Here is a 9048-nt window from a genome sequence, read left to right on the forward strand (position 1 = left end):
ATGCATTTCTTGCTTCTTCAGTTGCTGAGAAAATTCAGTACTTTTTGGCTTTGTGACTGAGATCCTCTGTTCCTAAGCTAAGGTACTCAGCTAAGACCTTTTCTCAGCCTCTAGAGTCTGCTTTCATACCTTAGTGCTTATTTCCAGTCCTCTTTCTCCAAAGCCAGCAAGAGTGGTTGAAATCTGTTTCATGGTTTGACTCTCCACTGACTTCTCTGTCATCAGAACTTTGACCATTGTGCCTTCTTTTTATAGCTATAGGTACCCATGGGATTATATTGGACCGACCAACATATTTCGGGTTGAATTCCCTGTGTTAAAGTCAAGAGTCTTAATACCATCAACAAGGTCCTTTTGCCATGTAAAGTAACATATCACAGGTTCCAGGGATTAGGGTGGGGGGCACTTTGAAGGGGGCCATTATTCAGTCTGCCGTAAGAAATAGCATTGTGAGAATCTCTGTTTTATAGGTGAAGAAACTGAGAGATGATGACATGCCTTTCCCTTGTCTACAAATGTTAATCACAGACCTTTAACCCTAATCATTAGTATTAGATCTATCTACTCTACTAAGCTATTCATTTTGTCCCCTAAAATAATAATTAATGGAGACCTTCTGGATTTCACACTGAGATTAGAATCTTCAAGTAAACACAAAGCCTATTGTAGCTTTTGAGGTAAGGGGTTAAGTTTATATGTATTTTATAAATAATAAATAAATTGATATATGCAAAATATATATGCATTCAAAATAAAGGTGACTCAAGTAGAAGGAAAAATAGGGGAGCGGGAAGCATATAAGCTAACAAGCTCTATTCTTCATTTCCTTCTTCACGGTTGGGCCACAAACCTTAAGACCTAAAGCAAAATTGATGTCAAGCAATGAACTGTTTGTGGAGTATAAACACAGATAAATTCCTGTGCACTGGACTAACTGTATAAGACTAGGTGGAAAAATAAGCACTACAGCCTATGGAATGGGTAGAGCATTTGTATAGATCGGCAATAGCTACCTTCGGGTTTCAACATCACTTTATAGCATTACTTACTTTGTGATGAGAGCTGAAATAGCTACACACCTTCATAAATTTATATCAAAGAAAGACATACCTTTTCAGACATAGAGAGACAGTTTCTTGACATACTCTGAAGCCTCCAGATTACATTTTGGGAATAAAATACAAGATCTAATAGCTGTGCTTTGCCATTAGTACGCAGTTTGTTGCTATTGCCATTAAAAGGAGGGGAGCACACCATAAGTATCCTAACAATGCCTTATCCAGTGAGGTACTTTAAGAACAACACAAAACAAAAACGCATGAATTATTCATTTTAAGTTGTGGTCATTTCAATAGAAGCAGCTCAGTGTCTATCTACAGCACCACCCCAAAACAATAACACACACACACACACACACACACACACACACACACACACACAATCATATTTCTCTATGTGAAGGAAGAATATAGCCTTAATGGAATAAAACTCTTCTAAAACTGTAATATTAAACATTGTAAAAGCTAACTTTACATTAAATAAAATTATAATTATATTGTAATGATATTACCAGCCAGTTCACTTTTCCCAAGTAAGTCCAATGAATGTATTGCAAAACTAATAAGAAAAAAAAAATCAATTTTGTTTTGTTTCATTTTGATTTTTTGTTTTTTTCTTAGCTTAAAAGATTGACATTTAGATATGTGTAAATTTAAAACTCAACCCTTAATACTTGATTATGCACATTAATGAGAGATCAAAGCATCAGTATTCAAAAACAAAAGATAGTCCCCCAAACACTTGCATTCATGATTGTAATGTGGTCATATATACAACTGTATAAACACAAATCACTCAGTCTGCATAATAACAATTGACTGGTTAAACAGTGAACAAGTAGCCAATACTTGCTTTGTTCATTGAATGCTTAGTGTTTGATATTTTGTTTGTAAATAATGTTGAAAATTATATGGTTAACTTAAACCACTAGGTATTTTAGACAAAAAATATACCAGAATATTCTAAACAAAGTCACAGTCATATGAAAATATTCCCATATGGAGCTCCTCAGTGTCTGGCTTCTGCAGCCATCAGATGCAGCCTTAGATGATAGATGTGGTTTAGTGAACGTTGAGAACTATGCATGAAACTAATCATCTTTCTCCCAGGGAAGCAAAAGTGTGTGTGTGTGTGTGTGTGTGTGTGTGTGTGTGTTACTGTTTTGGGGTTGTGTTGTATGTGCGTGCACAAAAATATTCATAGGCAAACATCATGGTGGTGGTTATCTTTATTATTAATTTGCTTTAATTTAAGAGTGGTAGTATACAAACACACACACACACACACATGCACACACACAGGAGGAACACAAGGGCTTGGAAATTAGGATAGCTGGGCTTTAGCTCCATCTGAAGATGGCCTTTTCATGTTATTGGGCAAATCACTTAACCTCTTCAGATCTTGGATTTCTCCTCCTTAAAAAGAGTCTTAAATGAGTTTATTATCTCTAAGAAATTGACTCATTCCTGGCAGACAGCGTGTATACTTTGAGATAACGTCAGATCTGTCTGGTTTCTCTGCTGCAGCCAGCCTAGACCTGCCACAAATAGCAGCTCCGACCATCTGGGAGCTGGGAAATAAACCTGCTTTTCATACATGACTTAGATCAGAGTTTCTTCAACTTTTACATACATAAGCATCACCTAGGGGCTTTCTTTAAAAATGCTGGCTTCCTTGTCCCAGCCTCAGCGACTTAAATTCAATAGACATGTGGCAAAGCCTACAAACCGACATGTTAATTGTCATCCAGAATGACTCTGACGCAGGTGGTCCTCTGACTCCGTTCTGCGAAAAACCTTCCCACACCTAACAGACGCTATTACTGCATAGTGAGCATCATCTGCATAGGGAGCCGTTAACATTTGTCCTTGGATTATGTCCGTAGTTCGAATCGAGTTGCTGGTGTAGTCCTGGGAGTTTAGCAGGTGGTTTAGTCTGGTTTCCCCAGACAAGAACACTGGGAGTAGAATTTGTGTACAAGTGTTCTCCAGAGAAAACAGAACAGGAGCGGAACTAGCAGAATAGCTTAAGGCCAGGAAACAAAGCAAGGTGAAACTGCAGGTGCGCAGATTGCTGGAGTGTAAATTACATTGCAGTGTATCCCAAGTCAAGGTAAGGCCACTGGACCCTTAACTATGACACCAGGACCTCCTGGGCTACTGAATGCCCTGTGGGAACTGAAACTCCCAGGCATTTTCCTCTACGGGATAAGTGGCCCTAGCAACCAAGACAGACCTCTGAGGGCGACTACAAATTCCAGTGCTTAGGAGAGGAGCCTGCAGAAGCTGGAAGTACATTTTCCAAGGATATCTAACTGGGTGGGAATCCAGCAGCTTCCGCTCAGCCGGCTAGCTCCTTTTTTTTTTTTTTTTTTTTCTTTTAATCTTCCCTTGTTAGCTCTGTTTAAGTATTAAGTACTTGCAAGCTAGACATTCCTAGCTGATGACATTCAAGTAGTCTGAGAACCCTGAAAATGGAAATGCAGTAGTAAAGGAGTTCAGCATATGTCATCCCAAATATGCTGCTTTGGCATATTGCTTATTTTGAGTTAAAGGCAATTAGGAACCAGCAGGTGCAAGAAGGACATTCTCATCTTCCTTTTTCTTCCTGGAAGCACGAGATAAAAGTCTGCATGGAGACACAATGACACAATTCCTGTACCAGGAGGATGGAAGACTTTTTTTTTTTTTTTTTTTTTTTTTTTTTTTTTTTAATGGAGAAAGGGGATGGAGACTGAGAAATCTGTACAAAGAAGCCTCATGAAACTAAACCGTACCTTCCTACGCTTCCCACCACCCCAGCCCCACAGTTGACTGCCCCAGGCCGAACTGCTTTGTCTTTCTTTATCCAAAAGGTATAATTTTCTGTTCTGGTCTCTTCTTTGGGTCTTCATTCTCTTGTGAAAACTTTCTTCTAAAAATATATCCAAATGTGTATGCTTTTCTCCTGTTTATCTGTTTTATGCCCGCTTAGTTCTTAGGCACAGCCCGAGACCCCAAGAGAAGAGAGGAGGATTTTTGTTTTTTTCTTCCCAGAGTCACCAGTTCACTTGGACTTTTTCCTGTATGTCCTTGTGCTTTGTTTGCATTGCCGATTTCCAACCTCAGTGTAATTTCTCAGTATTCCATCCTAGTTTATCATCAGCTTGTTGCGACAGAACATTCAAAGTTCAGAATATAACATCGTTTCTTATCTTTAGTGAACCCTCAGGAATTCCCCCTTCTAGTTCCTCAGGCCACTGCCTGCTAAGTATGTTCCCTGGCTGAACATTCTATTCATTTGACCTTTTCCTCTCAGTCACCTTAGATTGCCCCAGGACAACTGCCCATTCGAACAAGTCCAGTTCGAGTCGATTCAAATAAACCAAAATTTACGGGAATACTTGGACCAGCTCAGAATTAGGTTTGGTAAAAAGAGGTCTTTGTAATTGCATAATGATGAAAAAAGATATGCTTATGTAACATTTTAACACTGAAGTGAAAATGTCTTAAAATTCTTAATTTAGTTAATTTAATCCAATGCACAAAACAGTATGTTCCCTTTCCTATAGAAACACAAAATGCTAGCTAGGACTATATAATAAAGATAGTAAAAAAAAATGGATATTTTAAAAAATCCAGTTGGAAATTATTTCATATGCCTTTAATGGCACACTTTTGGGCAACTGAATTGCATGTAAATCTAGAAGTAGCTGCAAAACTGTTTTTTCAATGGAAACATGTTTAGAGATTATTTTTTTCCATCTCTTCTGCTATGTCAAGTGGCGAAGGTATTGCTAAGTCAAAGTTCCCAAAACACATTTATTATAGTTGTATTGCACTCAGTGAGTAGGAATGAATAGGGCTAACTCTGGATATATTAGTCTAAATTATGTAACTGAAGGAAAATTAGAACACAAAATACTAAAGATTTTTTTCTGCAAGATGACAAATTTAAGGATGTTGGAGGTAGTCACATATTTATGTAATGTTTACCTTTTCTGCAAGAATACTTATCTGTTTTTCCAGACAAAAAACAAAAACTTAAAAGCTGCCGATGTGTGTGTGTGTGTGTGTGTGTATGTTTTTTTTTTAAAAATCAACTAAGTAAATTTGAAGATCTAATTAGTTTTATTCAACAATCAGCAAAGAGCTCCAAAAAGCTGTAGAAAAGCAAAGGTTTTTAAAGGCAGAAAGGTGGTGGGAATAAGAAGTTTACTAGTTAAGTTTCAATCAAGCACTTCCTTCCAAACAATAAGAGGACAAGTTGGACAGATTTCCTAAGTAGTGCTGATCTGGTAATTCCAGTTAAAGGTTACATTTTGAGAGAGGCTGAATGTCAGGTAATTATTAAGTCTTCATTTGCAGACTTGAGACCTAACGTAAATGACTCCATTTGGCCTGTTGTCTCCTTCTTGACACCGTGAAGGTGAAAATTTCTTCTATATTGGAGAATACACAGAATCTGCCAATCAATTACATTGTTTCCAACACCTAATGACTTGGTTAGTCACCCCTGTTATGCATTACAGGGTTTTGATCAGTTATTTTTAAAAATCTACTCTACTGAAATTATTAGTTTGAATATTTTCTCATGCATTTGACCAAGGTATTAGGTGAAAATTAACTGGTTGCTTTGGTTCTTCTGGGAATCTAACACACCCTAGAACTTAACAAAATAACTTTTTGGCATCTTCAAGCATTTTTTGAAATGGTATGAATTGGCCAATAGCTAGAGTTTGTTGTTGACAAAGGAAGAGCTAGGGTCCAAAACAATACAGGTTGAACTTTCAGCTTTTGTGAATGTGAAACAATGTAGGTACAGAATCTTTTCATGAAAGCAAAAGATGCTGAAGTGGATATTGCATGGATTCTGTTTAGTTTAGAAGAGCAGGGAATATGGCATGCAGAATCCTATTTGGAGGACAAAAGTATAGTCATAGTTACACACCTTCAAGTATTTTAAGTTTCATTTGAGTATATTCTTATGCTAGAATTTTAGCTGCATCTACTAGATTACTGTGAATAGGGCATAGAACGCGTTCATCTACTGTTTTGTGGTATGAGTGTCTGCCACACTCAAATTAATTGCCAGAGATTTTTGCCATATGAACAAGCCAAGGTAAACTACAGAGATTGTATTTTTGTAAGACTAATTAAATTTATTTTTTCACTGCTCAAAGCCAGTCTAATAGTCATCAAGTCTAATTTTTCCCTATTTTGGATAATGTCAAACTTTCATGCCAAATAGTCCTGATAGTTTAACATTAAAGATTCCACTGGCATGATTTACAATATCTATGTATCTGTCTATCCATCCTTATAGTTAGAGACACACAGGTGCACACATACATGCACACACAGATACACACATATACAAAGGAAAGTGAATTAAATTTTTTAAAATTGCAAGGGCATGTAAGAGCACAGTATATTTTGGGACTGTCATTATTTCAAGTCACTTGGTTGGCTTTAAATAAGGAAATAGTCCAAAACTGCAGTTGATTTCATGGTATTTTATAAGGCTCTTTCATTCACTTGAGTTTACTAAAGTTATTCTTTACCTAAGAATTAATGTATGTGAGCTAAAATTTTTCAAGAAAATTTTCTTCAAAACCAAAATTTTATTTTCATCTATCTCAGAAAATTGACCTTTATTATGAGTGCAGAAACTCTATTACATTAACAATAATATGTAAGTCCAAAATAGCATTAAAGAATTGGAGTCACTTAGAAATTGACATCTCTCCCAGTTGAATAACCAATGGTATTGCAAGAATGAACACAGCTCTAATACTCATTTAAATCTAGAGCTGTAATAACCATTTAGGGACGACTCATGATGAAAACATATGGAAAGGAATAGGGAGAAAGCTACTTCTCCTTGTTGGCTGACTCCATAGAAGCTAAGTTTCATTAGACCTATCCTGCAGGGAATCAAGAAGTCTTTTTACAGATTGGCAAATGTCTTTGCGATTTCAGTTTCCTCATTAATTTAAGGATTCAGAAATAAGAAACAGAATTTAAACCAAAATCAAAATTCGTGCTTTAAAGGAATTTCAAGTGATGAAATGTGCTGAAATCTGAAGCTCTTCTTTATCTTTTAAGGATCTTTTTACTCCACATATTTTACAAGTGATTTCAAATTCACTTACCCCTTAGCCTCTAAAGTGGCTATTTAAGCAAATCATTAGGTTAGACCTGAGATTTAAAAGAGTGATAATAATGATAACAGCAAAAGATGACATATGTAGAAATCAAAATTATAAATTTCACTCTGTTCTTCTTGTCCATTTATGTGTCTTTGAAAAATTTACTCATATTTTAGTGGCTTGAGGTTTATAGCTTTAAAAAAAGAAAATTCATTCTATAATTATAGTTAATAAATTTGATGTGTATTAAATATTATAACTATTGAGCATATACTCCTGTCACTTACTAGATATCAACATTAACTCAATGACGATGTGTTATGCCAGAAAATTATATCAAATGATTTTTGGAAAGAAACACAGTTATTGATTCAACATACGTTCAAAAATAAAAATAAGTATAGTGTGCTTTTGACAACAGATGTATATATAAAAAAGGCAAGATGATTTTAGTTGACAATCTGTTCGATGATTCAGCAGTGTCATGTCGTTCCCCTTAAAATGTTTATATTATATTATATAATTTTAGTCTGCACTGAAAATACTGGTCTATAATGTTTAGCTGACAGTCCCAAGCCGCGTTCTTCTTCATCTTCTTCTTCTTCTTTTTTTTTTTTTTGGTCAAATTGTACCCACCGTATAACGTTCTCTGTTATATAAGAAAGATGGGCTAATGATAGCTTAAAATTTTTGTCATTTCTTCCATTAAGAGGTAAAGTCTCTTCTTCCCTCTGTATCTGGACTCACCCTCTAACTTGTTTTGATAAAGACAATGAAGCAGAAATGACACTAACTTTGAGGCTGAGTCTCAGATCTGCTTTGGCACCCTTAATACACTTTGTCTTGGAAACCAGATGCCATGTTGTGAGAAAACCTCATTCCGTGCAAAGGCCACATGGAGGGGAAATGAGGCAATCTTGTTGACGTCCCTAGCTGAACTCCAAAGAGAGAGAGGACATCAACTATTCAGTCACTAGACTTAGCCCTGTTAGGTACAACATACCAGACCAGCCTCCTGAGAGCTGGAGTTCAGCTGACTCCACATGAACGAGTATAACCACACAACTGGTTCATACCAAACCACAGAATCATAAGGATATTTTTTAAAAAAAAGTTCATTTTGTTACTAATATTTAGTGATGACTAATTCAGTTTAAATTCTCTATTACAAGTTCATTACATGGTAATAGATTACAAAACTATCTTTAGAGGTTACAGACAAAAAAATGAAGTGTATAGGGAGAAGAGGTCCATCTGTGAAACCCTCATGACTTGCAGTATTAGCAAGGGCTCTGACATTAGAGTATTAGCATCTGTCACTGCTCTCAGATTGGAATCAAACGTGGCAGGTGTCCTCAGCTTCCCTCTGGGCTTTCTTGCTTCCCCAGGTCTTTGGTCTCTGGATCAGTTTATGTTCAGCACTCTAAAGGTATTCTGAAACTTCAGTTCTTTTCAGAATCCAAGAATGGTGATAGGGCCTAGACAAGTTGTCTGACACTTTTGAGGCCCTGTTTTTGCCAGCTGACATGGTTTAGTGCATTCATTTGACTAAATGGTGGCCTGGTCCAAATGGAGTAAGTAGGCAGAATCCACAACATTTTCATTCAATTGAATTTAAAGTCACATGGTCCTCAGTTCCGTGAAGAACTTGGGAAAATGTCTCTAGAGGACTCTTGTGGAATAACCAAATGGTTTTATAATAAATACTCCAAGGAGACTGAATTATTCTAAAATTATGTAACTGTAAGTCCCCATTGGAATTCCCTGATGATGTAACAATGAAGAGTGTAACCTAGTGATGTAAAGAAAGGAGTAAGAAACAAAGAAGGAAAGTATTAGTAATTCTAATTCAAGTAGTT

The sequence above is a fragment of the Mustela erminea genome, chromosome 10 (genome assembly GCF_009829155.1).
Source record: "Mustela erminea isolate mMusErm1 chromosome 10, mMusErm1.Pri, whole genome shotgun sequence".
Lineage (NCBI taxonomy): Eukaryota > Metazoa > Chordata > Mammalia > Carnivora > Mustelidae > Mustela > Mustela erminea.